This window comes from Triticum urartu, chromosome 5A (genome assembly GCF_056163025.1).
Source record: "Triticum urartu cultivar PI428250 chromosome 5A, HENAU_Tu73, whole genome shotgun sequence".
NCBI classification, from domain to species: domain Eukaryota; kingdom Viridiplantae; phylum Streptophyta; class Magnoliopsida; order Poales; family Poaceae; genus Triticum; species Triticum urartu.
The window spans coordinates 140,779,938-140,798,724 of record NC_141877.1 but is presented as its reverse complement, the minus strand read 5'-3'; positions in this window follow the sequence as shown (position 1 = coordinate 140,798,724).

Here is an 18,787-nt window from a genome sequence, read left to right as displayed (position 1 = left end):
TACTCTATTAAAAGGAGGCCTTAATATCCCTTAGTTTCCGTAAGGACCCCGCTGCCGCAGGAGGGTAGGACAAAAGATGTCATGCAAGTTCTTTTCCACAAGCACGTATGACTATGTTCGGAATACATGCCTACATTATATCAATGAACTGGAGCTAGTTCTGTGTCACCCTAGGTTATGACTGTTACATGATGAACCGCATCCGGCATAATTCTCTGTCACCAATCCATTTCCTACGAGCTTTCCATATATTGTTCTTCTCTTATTTACTTTCCGTTGCTATTGCTATCATCACTACAAATACCAAAAACATTACTTTTACTACTGTTACCTTTTGCTACCGTTACCACTACTATCATATTACTTTGCTACTAAACACTTTGCTGCAGATATTAAGTTTCCAGGTGTGGTTGAATTGAAAACACAGCTGCTAATACTTGAGAGTATTCTTTGGCTCCCCTTGTGTCGAATCAATAAATTTGGGTTGAATACTTTACCCTCGAAAACTGTTGCGATCCCCTATACTTGTGGGCGATCAATACTATTTTCTAGCGCCATTGCCGGGGAGCATAACTCTATTCTTTGAGTCACTTGGGATTTATATCTGCTTATCATTATGAAGAACTTGAAAGACCCAAGAACCAAGATTTATCCCTCAACTAAGAGGGGAGGTAAGGAACTGCCATCTAGCTCTGCACTTGATTCGCCTTCTGTTTTGAGTAAGCTTGTGACACCTAAACCTACTTCTGCTATTCGTTCTGATATGTCGCATGTTATTGATGATGCTCCTTCTGCTATACATGATACTTATGATGAAACTACTTCTATGCTTGATACTACCATGCCACTTGGTGAATTTCTTGATGAACAACTTGCTAGGGCTAGAGAGATTAAAAATATTGAATCTGATAATACTGATGAAAGTGATGATGAAGAATCACTTGTTATTCCTGAGGGTTATGTTTTTGATCAAGAAGCCTCTTTAGCTATTTTAGCTTGCAAAGATAGATATGAACTTAAGAGGTTATTAGCTAAATGGAACAAGCAATCTCTAAATGCTAGAATGAAACCTGACCCTGCTTTTGCTACTTCACCTATCTGTGTTACCGATAAGGATTATGAATTCTCTGTTGATCCTGATATAATTACTTTGGTTGAATCTGATCCTTTTCATGGCTATGAATGTGAAACTAGGCACATCTTACTAAATTAAATGATATAGCTACCCTGTTCACTAAGGATGAGAGAGCTCGCTACTTTTATATCCTTAAAATATTTCTGTTCTCATGAAAGGGTGATGCTAAGATATGGTTTCATTCTCTTGATCCTAGTTGTGTGCGTAATCCCCAGGATATGATTTATTACTTCTCTGCTAAATATTTCCCTGCTCATAAGAAACAAGCAGCTTTAAGGGATATATATAATTTTGTGCAAATTAAAGAAGAGAGTCTCCCACAAGCTTGGCGGAGGCTTCTCCAATTACTTAATGCTTTGCCTGATCATCCTCTTAAGAAAAATGAAATACTTGATATCTTTTATAATGGACTAACCGATGCCTCCAGAGATTACCTGGATAGTTGTGCTGGTTCTGTTTTCAGGGAAAGAACGGCGGATGAAGCTGAAATCCTATTGAATAATATGTTGACAAATGAAAATAATTGGACACCCCCGGAGCCAATTCCTGAGCCTATTCCTAAACCAACTCCGAAGAAAAGGGGTATTCTATTTCTCATTCCTGAAGATATACAAGAGGCAAAGAAATCTATGAAAGAAAAAGTTATTAAAGCTGAAGATGTTAAGAATTTACCTCCTATTAAAGAAATACACGGTCTTAATTTACCGCCCGTTGAAGGAACATATGATCTTGATCCATCACCTATTGAAGAAACTCATGGTCTTGATAACCCAACACAGGTAGTAAAGGTAAATTCTCTCTATAGCTATGATAAAGCTGAAATCCCATTTACTAAGTTTGCCAGCCCATGCTTAGATGAGTTTGATAAATTTATGGCTAAGCAAGAAGACTTTAATGCTTATTTTGGTAGACAATTGAAATACAATTCAAATATGCTTGAACACTTGGGTGATTATATGGCCAGTGTCAAAGGTGAACTTAAACTTATTACTAATCATGCTTCTATGGTTACCACTCAAGTAGCACAAGTACTTAAAGCTCAAAATGATTTGCTCAATGAATTGAATAGTAAGAATAATGATAATGTTGTTAGAGTGGCTACTAGAATTGGTAGAATGACTGAGGAACCTTTGTATCCTGAAGGCCATCCTAAGAGAATTGAGCAAGATTCTCAGAGAAATAATATAGATGCACCTAGTCCTTCTAAAAGGAAGAAAAAGAAAAAATGATAGGACTTTGCATGCTTCTAGTGAACCTATTACTTAAACACCTGAGAATCCAAATGATATTTCTATTTTTGATGCTGAAACACAATTTGGTAATGAACTTGAAACTAGTAATAATGTTAATGATAATGCTCATGATGATGCTCAACCTAGTAATGATAATGATATGGAAATTGAACCTGCTGTTGATCTTGATAACCCACAATCAAAGAATCAACGTTATGATAAGAAAGACTTTGTTTCTAGGAAACACGGTAAAGAAAGAGAACCATGGGTTCATAAACCCATGCCTTTTCCTCCCAAACCATCCAAGAAAAAAGATGAGGAGGATTTTGAGCGCTTTGCTGAAATGATTAGACCTATCTTTTTGCGTATGCGATTAACTGATATGCTCAAAATGAATCCTTATGCTAAGTATATGAAAGAAATTGTTACAAATAAAAGAAAGATACCGGAAGCTGAAATTTCCACCATGATTGCTAATTATACTTTTAAGGGTGGAATACCTAAGAAACTTGGAGATCCCGGTGTACCCACTATACCATGCTCTATTAAAAGAAACTATGTTAAAACTGCTTTATTTGATCTTGGAGCCGGTGTTAGTGTTATGCCTCTCTCTTTATATCGTACACTTGATTTGAATAAGTTGACACCTACTAAAATATCTTTGCAAATGGCTGATAAATCAACTGCTATACTTGTCCGTATTTGTGAGGATGTGCCTGTTGTAGTTGCAAACGTTACTATTTTAACTGACTTTGTTATTCTTGATATTCCCGAGGACGATAGTATGTCTATTATTATTGGAAGACCCTTTTTGAATACTGTTGGGGCTGTTATTGATTGCACTAAAGGCAATGTCACTTTTCATGTTAATGGTAATGAGCATACGGTACACTTTCCGAGGAAACAACCTCAAGTCCACAGTATCAATTCTATTGGAAAAATTCCATCGATTATATTTGGAGGTTTTGAATTTCCTCTTCCTACTGTCAAGAATAAATATGATATTCTTATTATTGGGGATGTGCATATCCCCGTTGATGTAACATAGTGTTATTCAAAATTTCTCCGGTTCCATGTTATTCGGAGTAAGTTCGTTAACAATACTTGATCAACCTTATTATTGGATTCCTTTTGATGAGCATGAGATGGATGAAACTAGAAGGCACAACCTTCTGTATACCACTTTTACTTTCTGTTATTTATATTAAATAAAATAAAAATAAATATTTTTCTGTCTATTATCTGATTATCCGTGCAATATAAAAATACCCCGAAAATAAAACTTCTCCAAATGCCCTGAAATTTAAATATGATTTTTTCTAGAATATTTGAGAATATTTGGCACTGAGAACACAACAGGGGGGTCAACCACCTGCCCACGAGGGTGGAGGGCGCGCACTGGCCCCCTGGGCGCGCCCCCTGCCTCGTGGGCCCACGGTGGCCCTCCTCCACTTATCCTTTCGCCCACACACTCCTTCTTCCTCCCCCAAACACGAATATCCAGCTCAAGCATGAGTTCTAGCTCATTTTGCTGCCATTTTCGATCTCCTTGCTCAAAGCACCTCTCACAAAACTCCTTGGGGAGATTGTTCCTTGGTATGTGACTCCTCCATTGGTCCAATTAGGTTTTGTTCTAGTGCTTTTTTAATTGCAAATTTTTGCTGCTTAGGTGACCCTGTTCTTGAGCTTGCATGTCAAATTTATATGGTCAAAAGTAGTTTTGATGCATGATATAGGCCCTAGGCACTTGTAGGAGTAGTTGCTATCAATATTATTGAGTTTGGTCTACTTTTATTTTGAAGATACTAAAAAATTTCAGAATTTTTCAGAGAAAGAAAAATGCTTAGGAAAATGTTCCAAGGTGGTTCCTCAAGGAAGCAAGGACCCAGGCTTGCAATGCGTGATGTTGATGAAGAGCCACCAAGAGATGCTCCAGTGCGTCCTTGTGAGTGGCCTTCTGAAAATTTTATGTATCGAGCAGGAATTAAGGAAGAATTCAACGCACATTTGCGTAACGCCGATCTTGTGAGCTTTGAGGAAGAGAAGTGCAGTCAGTATCACAATCTCACTAGTACCTTTGTGAGGAGGTTTGAATTTTCATCTTCACGTAATTCTCCAACTGTCCTGTTTGATCTTTATGAAAATTCTTATACTATGGACTTAGAGAATTTTACCACTGCTTGTAAACTTCCACAATGGGGTAGTATAAGGGATCCTCGCAAATCTGAATTTAGAGTTTTTCTTGCTAGCATAACTATGGGAGAATCTAGAGATACTACACAAGCTACCATAGGGAGCATTCACTTTCCTGCTATACATTATTTTGGTCTCTTCATAGGTAGATGCATTAATGGTAAAGATGAGGCATGTCACATGTGTGTCCCTGACCTCGGTATTCTTAGGAGTGCTGTGTTAGGAGACAAATCTTACAATTTGGGAGCCATTGTTGCACGTAGGTTGCATCTTAATAGATTTAATGGAGATTTCTTTGGAGGAATTTATTCAACCCACATAGCTAATTTTCTTGGTATAGCCATATGCGAAGATGATATTGAATTACCTCCTGCTTACCTAGACTTTAATGCTATAGTTCACCACCAGTTTGTCGAGAGGAATGAATCACCTCTCCAGTATCGACTAATCTTTGACAGACGTCGTGCTGTCCATATTACTCTCCCTGCTCCTGCCTTCTTTGATCATCATGCAAAAAGGAAGATATACTATTACCAGAGAGGAGGCAGATGAGTATGAGAGGAGAGCGGAGGCCACTCGTCGCCACGCTGCAGCTCAGCAGGCGATAGCCGCTGCATCGTAGTACGACCCCAACTATTATATGGATACCCGCCAGGCCAGCCATGGCCATAGACCAACTTAGGCCAAAAGCCTAAGCTTGGGGGAATACGTATTTCCCACCAACATTACATCTATGTTCACACACTCATTGCTAGATGTCGGTGCTCATACTTTTTCATTGTATCATCCATGCTAGTTTATTTTCCTTTTTATGCTTTCTTCTTGTGTGTTTAGTAAACCTTAAGAAAAACAAAAAAAATTAGTTGTACCTTCTAGCTAGTTTTAATTTCCATACTTGTAGTAGTAATTAAAAAGAAAACCCAAAAATATTTCCTGTTCTTCTTTTGCTTGTTGGGAGCTTTCCCGTGTAAATAGTTTTATTTCTTTTCAGTTGTCAATTGAATTTCTTGAGGACAAGAAAAGGTTTAAGCTTGGGGGAGTTGATATGTCTCCGTCGTATCTACTTTTCCAAACACTTTTACCCTTGTTTTGGACTCTAACTTGCATGATTTGAATGGAACTAACCCGGACTGACGCTGTTTTCAGCAGAATTACCATGGTGTTATTTATGTGCAGAAACAAACGTTCTCGGAATGACCTGAAACTTCACGGAGCAACTTTTTGGAAAATATAAAAAATACCTACAAAAGATGAAGGCCAGGGGGCCCACCACCTCTCCACGAGGGTGGGGGCGCGCCTGCCCCCTAGGGCGCGCCCCCTACCTCTTGGGCCCCCTGGTGCCTCTCCGACTCCAACTCCAACTCTATATATTGTGTTTCGGGGAGAAAAAATCAGAGAGAAGAATTCATCGCGTTTTACGATATAGAGCCGCCGCCAAGCCCTAAAACCTCTCGAGAGGGCTGATCTGGAGTGTTCGGGGCTCCGGAGAGGGGAATCCGTCGCCATCGTCATCATCAACCATCCTCCACCAATTTCATGATGCTCACCGCCGTGCATGAGTAATTCCATCGTAGGCTTGCTGGACAGTGATGGGTTGGATGGGATCTATCATGTAATCGAGTTAGTTTTGTTAGGGTTTGATCCCTAGTATCCACTATGTTCTGAGATGGATGTTGCTATGACTTTGCTATGCTTAATGCATGTCACTAGGGCCCGAGTGCCATGATTTCAGATCTGAACCTATTATGTTTTCATCAATATATGAGTGTTCTTGATCCTATCTTGCAAGTCTATAGTCACCTATTATGTGTTATGATTCGTTAACCCCGAAGTGACAATAATCGGGATACTTACCGTTGATGACCGTAGTTTGAGGAGTTCATGTATTTACTATGTGTTAATGCTTTGTTCTGGTACTCTATTAAAAGGAGGCCTTAATATCCCCTAGTTTTCGTAAGGACCCCGCTGCCACGGGAGGGTAGGACAAAATATGTCATGCAACTTCTTTTCGATAAGCACGTATGACTATGTTCGGAATACATGCCTAAATTATATCAATGAACTGGAGCTAGTTCTGTGTCACCCTAGGTTATGATTGTTACATGATGAACCACATCCGGCATAATTCTCTGTCACCGATCCATTTCCTACGAGCTTTCCATATATTGTTCTTCGCTTATTTACTTCCCTTGCTATTGCTATCATCACTACAAAACACCAAAAACATTAATTTTACTACCGTTACCTTTTGCTACCGTTACCACTACTATCGTATTACTTTGCTACTAAACACTTTGCTGCAGAATTTAAGTTTCTAGGTGTGGTTGAATTGACAACTCAACTGCTAATACTTGAGAGTATTCTTTGGCTACCCTTATGTCGATTCAATAAATTTGGGTTGAATACTTTACCCTCGAAAACTATTGCGATCCCCTATACTTGCGGGTTATCAATACATGGGCGGTGCGAAAAGCCTGCTGGAACTGGTCCCATGTAACAATGGCTATAGGATAGGTGACAGTGTAATTCTCCCACCATGAGGCTGCTGGTCCATCCAATTGGTGCGCGGAAAAACACACCCTCTTAGCATCTGTGCATCCTGCAGTGGTTAACTCCCTTCCAATCCTACGGAGCCAATCATCTTCCACTTTTGGCTCAGTGCTACTAGAAAACATCGACGGCTGCAACCTCGGAAAATGGGCTAAATTGTCAACTGGTGGTGGTGGTGGGTTGTTGTTTTTGTTGTTGTTGTTGTTGCCTTGGTTCTAAACTAACAACTGCATCAGGGTATTCTGCTGCTGGATCAACTGGGTGAGCTCCGGTGGAAAGGAAAATCCGGGGTCACGTCTCGGAGGCATCTGAGGGTTTAGAGGGAAGAGAATAGAATAGAATGAGGTCTAGTGAGAAAACACTACCCATATGCACATGAGACAAACACAATCATATCACTCACTTAATCAAGCAAGGGCATACAATCGGTCTAGAACTTATCGTTACAAAGTGCTTGGACTATACTATATACATGGTATACTAATACTACTGTTTTGGTGGTCAACTAGAAATATTGATCGGTCGAAGACTCCATGATATCTGCTCCAGCTTCGTCTTCATAATCATCATCACTATCGTCGGGGTTCGAGTCAGTGTCATCGATGATGATGTAGTCCTCATCATCACTATCGTCGGGGTCCGAGTCAGTGTCATCGATGATGATGTAGTCCTCAGAACGAATCTCCTTGGGTTCATCGTCTTCTCCTCCTGGCGCGGGGTCTCCCATGAATACTCCTAGCTTCCTTTCCAGATTGTCATTCTTCTCCACTAGTACGACTATTTCCTCCTCATAATCTTCGCGAGTTTCCTTGAGTTCTTCCTCAAGCTTTGTGATCCTTGTCATCACCTTCTTCAGATCTATCATGCCTGCACACATCTGGTTCTCCTGGCGACGAATGTGCTGGTTTAACTCCTATATGAAAGCTGCAATTGATCCATCCTTCCTGGTGCTAATCATCTCCCATTGCTCATCTCGACGCCCACAAATCTGGTAGATATTATCCTTGAGATCCTTTTGGTAAACTTCTCCAATGCGTCCCATGGTGATGTGAGCTGCCATACTCTTTCCTAGACTCCAGGTTGGTGCATCAAAGGAAAACTCTATGGGCTCAGTGACTGGCGTAAATGTCCTTCCTGGAACTTGAACTTGAATCATCCAGCGCTCCTCTTCTGGTAAAGTGGCGTTGTAAGTCCCGGTGAAGCTTGGTATTTCGATGTTCAGGTACCTAGTGACTTTCTTCAAGTGTCGTCCAAAGGGTGTTTCTTCATCTGGTTGTGCGAACTTGTTCCTTGCGTCTGCCATCCTAAAGAATAGAAAATGGAGAGGAGTCAGAAATGATAAGAGAGTAGTGATCTAGGGCTTTAGCTAGTGGTCGTGTCCTATAGTCAGCGTGTGCTCTGATACCATCTTGTAGCGACCAGACCTCAAATAGTCTGATCTCTAAGCATCAGTGTCATCCCTGGATCGATAATGCTGACACGCACCATACTTGAGGATTTATAACAGAGTAGAAATCACACACTTTTTACATCGAATGTCTCAAAAGAGAACTTATTACAATAAATATGGCTCAAGGCCATATAATACGATAACAGCGAAAGCCTTGGAAGATAAAGTGAGTCCATCAACTCCAACGGCATCACTGAGTGAAATACCACGACCTAAGGCTCCTTACTCGTCGTCTGAAAAGTCTGCAACATGATATGTTGCAGCCCGAAATGGGTCAGCACATGGAATATGCTGGCAATTGTAACACAAGAGAGTAATGAACAATGTAAAGTTATCACTACATGCATATATGGCTAGTGGAGGCTGTATGGTTAATAGGTTGTGCGAAAAGCCAATTTTTCCCTACTGCAAAGGAATATATTTTATTTAACTACAAAGTTGGTTGAAAACATTGAGAAGGTAAACCCCCTCTCAGTCCCAATTAAAAGTAATCGTTAACCCAACAAAATTAGTTTAGAGTGATGAGATCCACATGATAATCCAAGAACCAGATACTCAAGATGTCCATAACAGGGGACACGGCTAACCATGATTTGTTCGTACACTCTGCAGAGGTTTGTGCACTTTTCCCCACAAGACTCGATCTCCTCCGTTGGATTTCTCGCACTACATGGTGTTTGAGAAACGGATGACCGAGACACAGTCCTTTCGAAGAGGTCCCCTTAACCAATAGATAGGCCGGTACACCTACAATCCCCTACATCTGCTAGCCCATCATGGAAAGGTTTCCCACAACTTACTCAACTATGCCAGAGCCCATAATGGCATGTGGCTGCACAAGGAAGTTTCCAGCATGAATAATCTTAGGATCCCTTTGAGCCTGGGTGGCGGTCCAAAGGAAAATCACACGGTACCCTGGGATTTCCAAAAATATAGGCAATCACTGGGTTCCCCAGGTGCCTCAATCCACCCAGATGTGTATTAAAGTTGCCACCTTAAGTTGAACCATTAAGTAAACAATCTCACAATCTGTCATGGAATACACTCAAACCCAATCCACATCTACGAGCATAGAATGGCAATATAAGCATAACGTAGAAGTAACTCCCAGGGTTTGATAATGAAACAGGTGAATAGGTACTACCTCATCTACTTCCCAACCAACAATTTATTCAGATCCTTACCATGCAATTGTTTGAGGGTTGATCTAATGCAATAAAAACTGGGTACTAAAGAGGTATGATCAAAGTGTTACCTGCCTTGCTGATGATCCGTAAAACCTAGAGACTCGATGTAGCACGCTTCGCACTCCGCGTACTCTATCACAATCAAACAAGCATACAATAAGCAATCAAGCACAGGCACGGGCACGGGTAAAACTCAAATAAGAAGTCTAACTAGAAAGTTCAACTTAAGAACTCCGGTTTGCAAAAAGAATCAAATCAAACGGAGCAACGAAACTCAAACTGTGAAAGAAACAAGCTTTGTTTACTAATCTGGACTAAAGTAAAATTTTGCATTAGCAGAAACTTGTTTAAGTTGATTAAACGAAAAGAGGGTTTCGACACGAAACTCTAGGCGCTTGAATCGCCTGATTCCGATAAACGAGCGAAAAGTTATACTAGAACGAAAATCAGATCAGAAATCGTGATCGAAAATAATCACGGAAAATCCGAGAAAAAGAAAAACTGACGAGCAAGCTAACGAACGAACGTTCGCTGTCTGCCGTTAAACGGTGAAAACCGTTCGTTAAAACGAACGTACGGACGAACGTCCGCTAAATAAACTAAACTGAAAAAACCGAACCGATCTATTCAAAAAAGCAGATCTAGGGTTTACCTAAAAAAACCGAATGAAAAAAATACACGGCAACTCCGGCGAACTCCAGCGAAGCGGCGCGGTGCGGCGACGGGGCGGCGACGGCGGCGGAGGGCTCGAGGCGGCTAGGGTTTCGGTGGCTCGGGCTGGGGTGGGCTGCGGTGGGGTGGCGGCTTAGAAAGGCTGGGCGGGGCAGAGTCCGGGTTGCCCACGGCCGCCCAAGTCGGTTTGACTTTTTTTAAATAATTCCATGTGCAGAAAAAGAAAGAAAAGGAAAAATCCTTCAATAAATTTTCCCCGTCCTCTAAAAATAAGCCGGACAAGGTGAACATTTATTTGGGCCTAAAATGCAATTTTGAAAAGCACATTTTTTCCTAATTCAAATAATATAACGATAAAACTTCGAATAATTTTTTTATTTTAATATTAAATCTTCGATATTTCTCTATTTTGAGGAAGTCATTTTATCCTCTCTGTTTTATTTTTATAAAAGAAATATTCGAAGAGAAAATAATTAAAATCAAACGATCCTCTTTCCAAAATTCGAGAAAACTCGGATATGAAAATAATGAAATCCCCAACTCTCTCCATAGGTCCTTGAGTTGCGTAGAATTTCTAGGATCACCCCAAAATGCAATAAAATATGATATGCAATTATGATCTAATGCATAACATTCCAAATTGAAAATTTGGGATTTTACAATCTCCCATTGCTAGAAAGAACAATCTAGTAGGCCAAACCAAACTGATAATTCGAAGAGACTTGCAAAGATAACCAATCATACATAAAAGAATTTAGAGAAGATTCAAATATTGTTCATAGATAAACTTGATCATAAACCCACAATTCATCAGTCTCAACAAACACACCGCAAAAGAAGATTACATCGAATAGATCTCCACAAGAGAGGGGGAGAACTTTGTATTGAGATCCAAAAAGAGAGAAGAAGCCATCTAGCTAATAACTATGCACCCGAAGGTCTGAAGTAAACTACTCACACTTCATCGGAGAGGCTATGGTGTTGATGTAGAAGCCCTCCGTGATTGATGCCCCCTTCGGCGGAGCTCCGGAAAAGGCCCCAAGATGGGATCTCATGGGTACAGAAAGTTACGACGGTGGAATTGGGGTTTTGGCTCCGTATCTGGTAGTTTAGGGGTACGTAGGTATATATAGGAGGAAGAAGTACATCGGTGGAGCAACGTGGGCCCCACGAGGGTGGAGGGCGCGGCTGGGGGAGGGGGTAGGCGCGCCCCCTACCTCGTGCCCTCCTGGTTGCTTTCTTGACGTAGGGTCCAAGTCCTCTGGATCATGTTCGTTCTGAAAATCACGTTCCCGAAGGTTTCATTCCGTTTGGACTTCGTTTGATATTCTTTTTCTACGAAACTCTGAAATAGGAAAAAAATAACAATTCTAGGCTGGGCCTCTGGTTAATAGGTTAGTCACAAAAATAATATAAAAGTGTATAATAAAGCCCAACAATGTCCAAAATAGGATATAATATAGCATGGAACAATCAAAAATTATAGCTACGTTGGAGACGTATCATCCCACTATTTTGGAGGGTGTTGAATCTTATTGTGATAATTATGGAAGTGGATTTGGAGAAGTCATGACTTTATTTAGTGATGAATCCACCATTTCGGAAGAGGCTCCAGTTGATTATGAGAACAAAGTTGCTATCTATGATGATTATTGTGATGACATGTATGCTATAAAGAATAATGATAACCATGAAACTTATCATCATGATTTTAATTTTCAATTGGATTATGCCTCACATGATAGTTATTTTCTTGAGTTTGCTCCCACTACTATTCATGAGAAGAAATTTGCTTATGTGTAGAGTAATAAAAGTTCTATGCTTATAGATCATGAAAGGAATGATTTATGTGATGGTTATATTGTTGAATTCATTCATGATGCTACTGGAAATTATTATGAGAGAGGAACATATGCTTCTACATATTGCAATAATATCAAGTTTCCTCTCTACATGTTGAAAATCTTGAAGTTTTGCTTGCTTTACCTTTCTACGCAAGTTGATTCTTGTTCCCATAAGTTATTTGCGCACAAATCTCTATGCATAGGAAGTGGGTTAGACTTAAATGTGCTAGTCATATTCTTCATGATTATCTCTTTATGTTTCAATTCTTATCTTTTATGTGAGCATCATTGAAATCATCATGCCTAGCTAGGGGCGTTAAACGATAGCGCTTGTTGGGAGGCAACCGAATTTTATTTTTGTTCTTTTTTAGTAATAAATAATTCATCTAGACTCTGTTTAGATGTGGTTTGATGTTTTAGTTAGTGTTTGTGCCAAGTAGAACCTTTGGGAAGACTTGGGTGAAGAATTTGCGATATTGCTATAAAAAACAAAAAACTTTTATGCTCACGAGATTAGCTGCCATTTTTTACTGGAGAGTGCGTTTAGGTTGATTATTTTTGAAGATGATTAATAGACAAATTCCTCAGGTCCATCAATTTATTTCAGAATTTTTAGAGGGACAGAAGTATTCGAAACCTACAGATTGCTACAGACTGTTCTGTTTTTAACAGGTTCTGTTTTCATTGTGTTGTTTGCTTATTTTGATGAATCTATGAGTAGTATCGGAAGGTATGAACCATAGAGAAGTTGGAATACAGTAGATATTACACCAATATGAATTTATAATGAGTTCACAACAGTACCTAAGTGGTGATTTATTTTATTATACTAACAGAGCTTACGAGTTTTCTGTTGAGTTTTGTGTTGTGAAGTTTTCAAGTGTTGGGTAAAGATTCGATGGACTATGGAATAAAGAGTGGAAAGATCCTAAGCTTGGGGAATCCAAGGCACCCCAGGGCAATACTCAAGGACAACCAAGAGCCTAATCTTGGGGATGCCCCGGAAGGCATCCCCTCTTTCGTCTTCGTTCATCGGTAACCTTGCTTGGAGCTATATTTTTATTCACCACATGATATGTGTTTTGCTTGAAGCGTCATTTTATTTTCTTTTGTTTTGCTTGCTGTTTTAATAATATACCAAGATCTTAAATTCTTAAATGTTAGAGAGTCTTCACAGAGTTGCATAATTATTCGACTACTCATTGTGCTTCACTTACATCTTTCGGAGTAGTTTGTCGTTTGCTCTAGTGCATCACTTATATATTTTTAGAGCACGGTGGTGGTTTTATTTTGAAGAAATAGAAGAACTCTCATGCTTCACATATATTATTTTGAGAGTCTTAAACAGCATGGTAATTTTCTTTGGTTATAAATTTAGTCCTAATATGATAGGCGTCCAAGATGGGTATAATAAAACTTTCATATAAAGTGCATTGGATACAATAATAAGGCAAAAAAATAGGCCATTAAAAAGAGAAGGCCAAAAAAACAAAAAACAAAAAAATGGGAGAAAAATAGACAAGGGGCAATGCTACTATCTTTTTACCACACTTGTGCTTCAAAGTAGCACCATGATCTTCATGATAGAGAGTCTCCTATGTTGTCACTTTCATACTAGTGGGAATATTTCATTATAGAACTTGGCCTATATATTCCAATGATGGGCTTCCTCAAAATGCCCTAGGTCTTTGTGAGCAAGCGAGTTGGATGCACACCCACTTAGTTTCTTTTTGAGCTTTCATGCACTTATAGCTCTAGTGCATCCGTTGCATGGCAATCCCTACTCACTCACATTGATATCTATTGATGAGCATCTCCATAGCCCGTTGATACGCCTAGTTGATGTGAGACTGTCTTCTCCTTTTTGTCTTCTCCACAACCACCATTCTATTCCACCTATAGTGCTATGTCCATGGATCGCACTCATGTATTGCGTGAAGATTGAAAAAGTTTGAGAACATCAAAAGTATGAAACAATTGCTTAGCTTGTCATCGGGGTTGTGCATGATTTAAATATTTTGTGTGATGAAGATAGAGCATAGCCAGACTATATGATTTTGTAGGGATAGCTTTCTTTGGCCATGTTATTTTGAGAAGACATGATTACTTTGTTATTATGCTTGAAGTATTATTATTTTTATGTCAATATTAAACTTTTTTCTTGAATCTTTCGGATCTGAATATTCTTGCCACAATAAAGAGAATTACATGGATAAATATGTTAGGTAGCATTCCACATCAAAAATTTTGTTTTTATCATTTACCTACTCGAGGACGAGCAGGAATTAAGCTTGGGGATGCTTGATACGTCTCCAACGTATCTATAATTTTTGATTGTTCCATGCTATTATATTATCAACCTTGGATGTTTTATATGCATTTATATGCTATTTTATATGATTTTTGGGACTAACCTATTAACCAAGAGCCCAGTGCCAGTTTCTGTTTTTTTTCCTTGTTTTCGAGTTTTACATAAATGGAATACCAAACGGAGTCCAATTGACCTGCCAATTTTTGTGGATTTTTTATGGACCAAAAGAAGCCCCCGGAGTAAAAGAGTTGGGCCAGAAGAGTCCCGAGCCGTCCACGAGGGTGGGAGGTGCGCCCTACCCCCCTGGGCATGGGCCCCTATCTCGTGGACGACTTGGAGACCCCCGTGACGTGAGACCTACGCCAAAAATTCCTATAAATACAGAAACCTCCAGAAAATAACCTAGATCGGGAGTTCCACCGCCGCAAGCCTCTAGAGCCACGAAAAACCAATCTAGACCCGTTCTAGCACCCTGCCGGAGGGGGGAATCCATCTCCGGTGGTCATCTTCATCATCCCGGCGCTCTCCATGACGAGGAGGGAGTAGTTCACCCTCGGGGCTGAAGGTATGTACCAATAGCTATGTGTTTGATCTCTCTTTCGTGTTCTTGATTCTACACGATCTTGATGTATCGCGAGCTTTGCTATTATAGTTGGATCTTATGATGTTTCTCCCCCTCTACTTTCTTGTGATGAATTGAGTTTTCCCTTTGAAGTTATCTTATCAAATTGAGTCTTTAAGGATTTGCGAACACTTGATGTATGTCTTGCATGTTCTTATCTATGGTGACAATGGGATATTCATGTGATCCACTTGATGTATGTTTTGGTGATCAACTTGCGAGTTCCGTGACCTCATGAACTTATGCATAGGGGTTGGCACACGTGTTCGTCTTGACTCTCCGGTAGAAACTTTGGGGCACTCTTTGAAGTTCTTTGTGTTGGTTGAATAGATGAATCTGAGATTGTGTGATGCATATCGTATAATCATACCCACGGATACTTGAGGTGATATTGGAGTATATAGGTGACATTAGGGTTTTAGTTGATTTGTGTCTTAATGTGTTATTCTAGTACGAACTCTAGGATAGATTGAACAGAAAGAACAGCTTCGTGTTATTTTACTACAGACTCTTGAATAGATCGATCAGAAAGGATAACTTTGAGGTGGTTTCGTACCCTACAATAATCTCTTCATTTGTTCTCCGCTATTAGTGACTTTGGAGTGACTCTTTTTTGCATGTTGAGGGATAGTTATATGATCCAATTAAGTTATTATTGTTGAGAGTACTTGCACTAGTGAAAGTATGAACCCAAGGCCTTGTTTCAATGCATTGCAGTACCGTTTTTGCTCACTTTTATCATTAGTTACCTTGCTGTTTTTATATTTTCATATTACAAAAACCTATATCTACCATCCATATTGCACTTGTATCACCATCTCTTCAACGAACTAGTGCACCTATACAATTTACCATTGTATTGGTTGTGTTGGGGACACAAGAGACTCTTTGCTATTTGGTTGCAGGGTTGTTTGAAAGAGACCATCTTCATCCTACGCCTCCCACGGATTGATAAATCTTAGGTCATCCACTTGAGGGAAATTTGCTACTGTCCTACAAACCTCTGCATTTGTAGGCCCAACAACGTCTACAAGAAGAAGGTTGTGTAGTAGACATCATGACGTTTGATAGCACACAAGGTGTTCCTCCGGTATTCGAGAGTTGCATAATCTCATAGTCAGAGGAATATGTATAAGTCATGAAGAAAGTAATAGCAATAAAACTTAACGATCATTAAGCTAAGCTAATGGATGGGTCTTGTCCATCACATCATTCTCCTAATGATGTGATCCCATTCATGACAACACATGTCTATGGTCGGGAAACTTAACCATCTTTCATTAACGAGCTAGTCTAGTAGAGGCTTAATAGGGACACAGTGTTTTGTCTATGTATCCACACATCACTAATGTAGGATGCTGCTAATGCGACACTATGATTAGAGACCCTTTGACGAAACTCTGTGCAATGCATTAATAACAAACGGGGATGTGAAAACCCCATCAAAAAAGGTGCAAAACATTTGCGATGGCGGAGCAATCAAACACGGTTCAGATTTTAGTTGCGTGTGCGATTCAGGGCACACGGTTAACCCATTCGAACTGTTTGCGATGTGGCAGAACAATAGAAACGGGCAGCCATATCAACGTGTGGGTGATATATGGCATACAGTTCGCTCTGATGAACCATTTGCTATTAGGGAGTGCAATAGAAACGGTTAGCCAGATCAAGGTGTGTGTGATATAGGACATATGGTTCACTCGAATGAACTATTTTTGATTAGCGAACACAACAGAAATGGTTCAACTTAACAAGATGTGTGTGATACGTGGCAAACAGCCGGTGCGGATGAACTGCTTGCGATGAGAAATTACAACACAGACGGTTAATAAAGTTAGTCCGCATGCGATTCTGTGTGTACAAAAAACTTTGAAAAATGCAAACTAGTTGCTTGTGGTGGCTATGAGTATCGCACACGATGCATATGCGAGTACTCGTGTGCGATGATTAGTAAGTTACACATACAGCCGCAAGGGTGCTATGCTGATCATGGAGTCCGAGAAGACCATCGTTGGAAGGCCGCCAACTCATCCTTTTAGCTTATATTTTATTATAATTGTATGCATATGTAGGTCGTGAGTGTTCTGGGCCTTGCCGCATGTGGCATTTTAAATTATCCTAAATATGTAAGACAAATATTAAGAATTATTAACCGTTTCCATTGTAAATTTGCCTCAACGGCGAGCAGAGCGCGCGCAGGGACGCCAGAGCAGAGCGCGCCGCGGCCGCCTCAATGGCGAGCAAAACGCGCGGACGGATGTGAGCAAAGCGCGCCGCGGCCGCCTCAATGGCGAGCAACCACGTGGTCAACCTTCTGCCATCAATAATTTTGACCTTGTTTCTCGTCACATTGCAGATTACAACGTAATAAGTAATTGCAAATCTGTTCACACCTATCAAACTAATATGCGTTCACACTTAGCACTGGGCTATAAAAACTACCCACTCGAAAATTACTTCACAGTTCCTCTCCTCATCACCCACAAAAACGGTCTTTCCTGTCAAGTCATTCCACCATGACCGGTAGGAGGAGTTTAGGGTGGACATATAACCAGGCAGCAAAGACCAAGGCCGCGGAAGCACTAGAGAGGTCCCGCGGCGAAGCCGCAGCTGCAACAGAGATGTCCCGATGCGCCGCGGAGCCCTCGAACGAGCTCTCACGGGCACGCAAGGGCTCTCACAAGCGCATTCGCAGCGTCGGCCATCGCGACGAGTCAACGTTCCTGAAGTCCTTCGCTGTCTTGATGAAGATGCTCAAGATCAGCGATGCCTCAGTTGACAAGGTGACAGGCCTCGTCGAGCAACTCATGGGTGACAATGTGAAGCTCCTCAAGGCGCTCACCAAGAAGGAGGAGGAGGCTGCCAGCTAGAAGATGATGCATGAGCAAAGCAGTGCCTCGGGGATTACGCTGACAGCGGTCGTTGAGGAACTGATGGGTAACTTGAGGAAGCTCCGGATTGAGCGTGAGCAGGAGGTGGAGGAATCCGTGGCTGCTTTCAAGCAAAGTCGTGAGGAATTGAAGAAGGAGCTGGAGGATGTCGTCGCCAGCCGATCCATCGACGAGTAGAGACAGTAGCGACCCAGATTGTTGTCTACAATTTCCTTCTTCTCTTGCCCCTGTGTCTTCCGGTCTTTGCCGCTTGTGGCATTTTAACTTATCCGGAATATATAAGACAATTATTATCTGCGCCATTATAAATTTTTCGTCGTATTATCCGTTGCCATTTTATTTGTGGTCGTATTATCCATTGCCCTATGTGGCAATTTAAATTAGGGTGGAGTACGAGTTGAAAACACGAACAAAGCAAATGCTTACATGGGATCACAAGCAAACACCCTCCATCCAGGTGATTTAATTAACCCATTAATGGAGAGGTTGTGAGCGAGGTGGGCAGCGGCTGGTGCATGGAGGTCAAAGAGCTCGCTTCTCGATGAGCATGGGCGGCCTTGCTGCTCGCACGTGTCCCGCCGAGCCTACGAGGTGGACATGATGCACGTGTCCCATCGAGCCTGCGCGGCAGACTGCTCGCACGTGTCCTGTCGAGCCTGCACGACGGATTTCTCGTGCTCGTCCCGTCTAATCAAACATC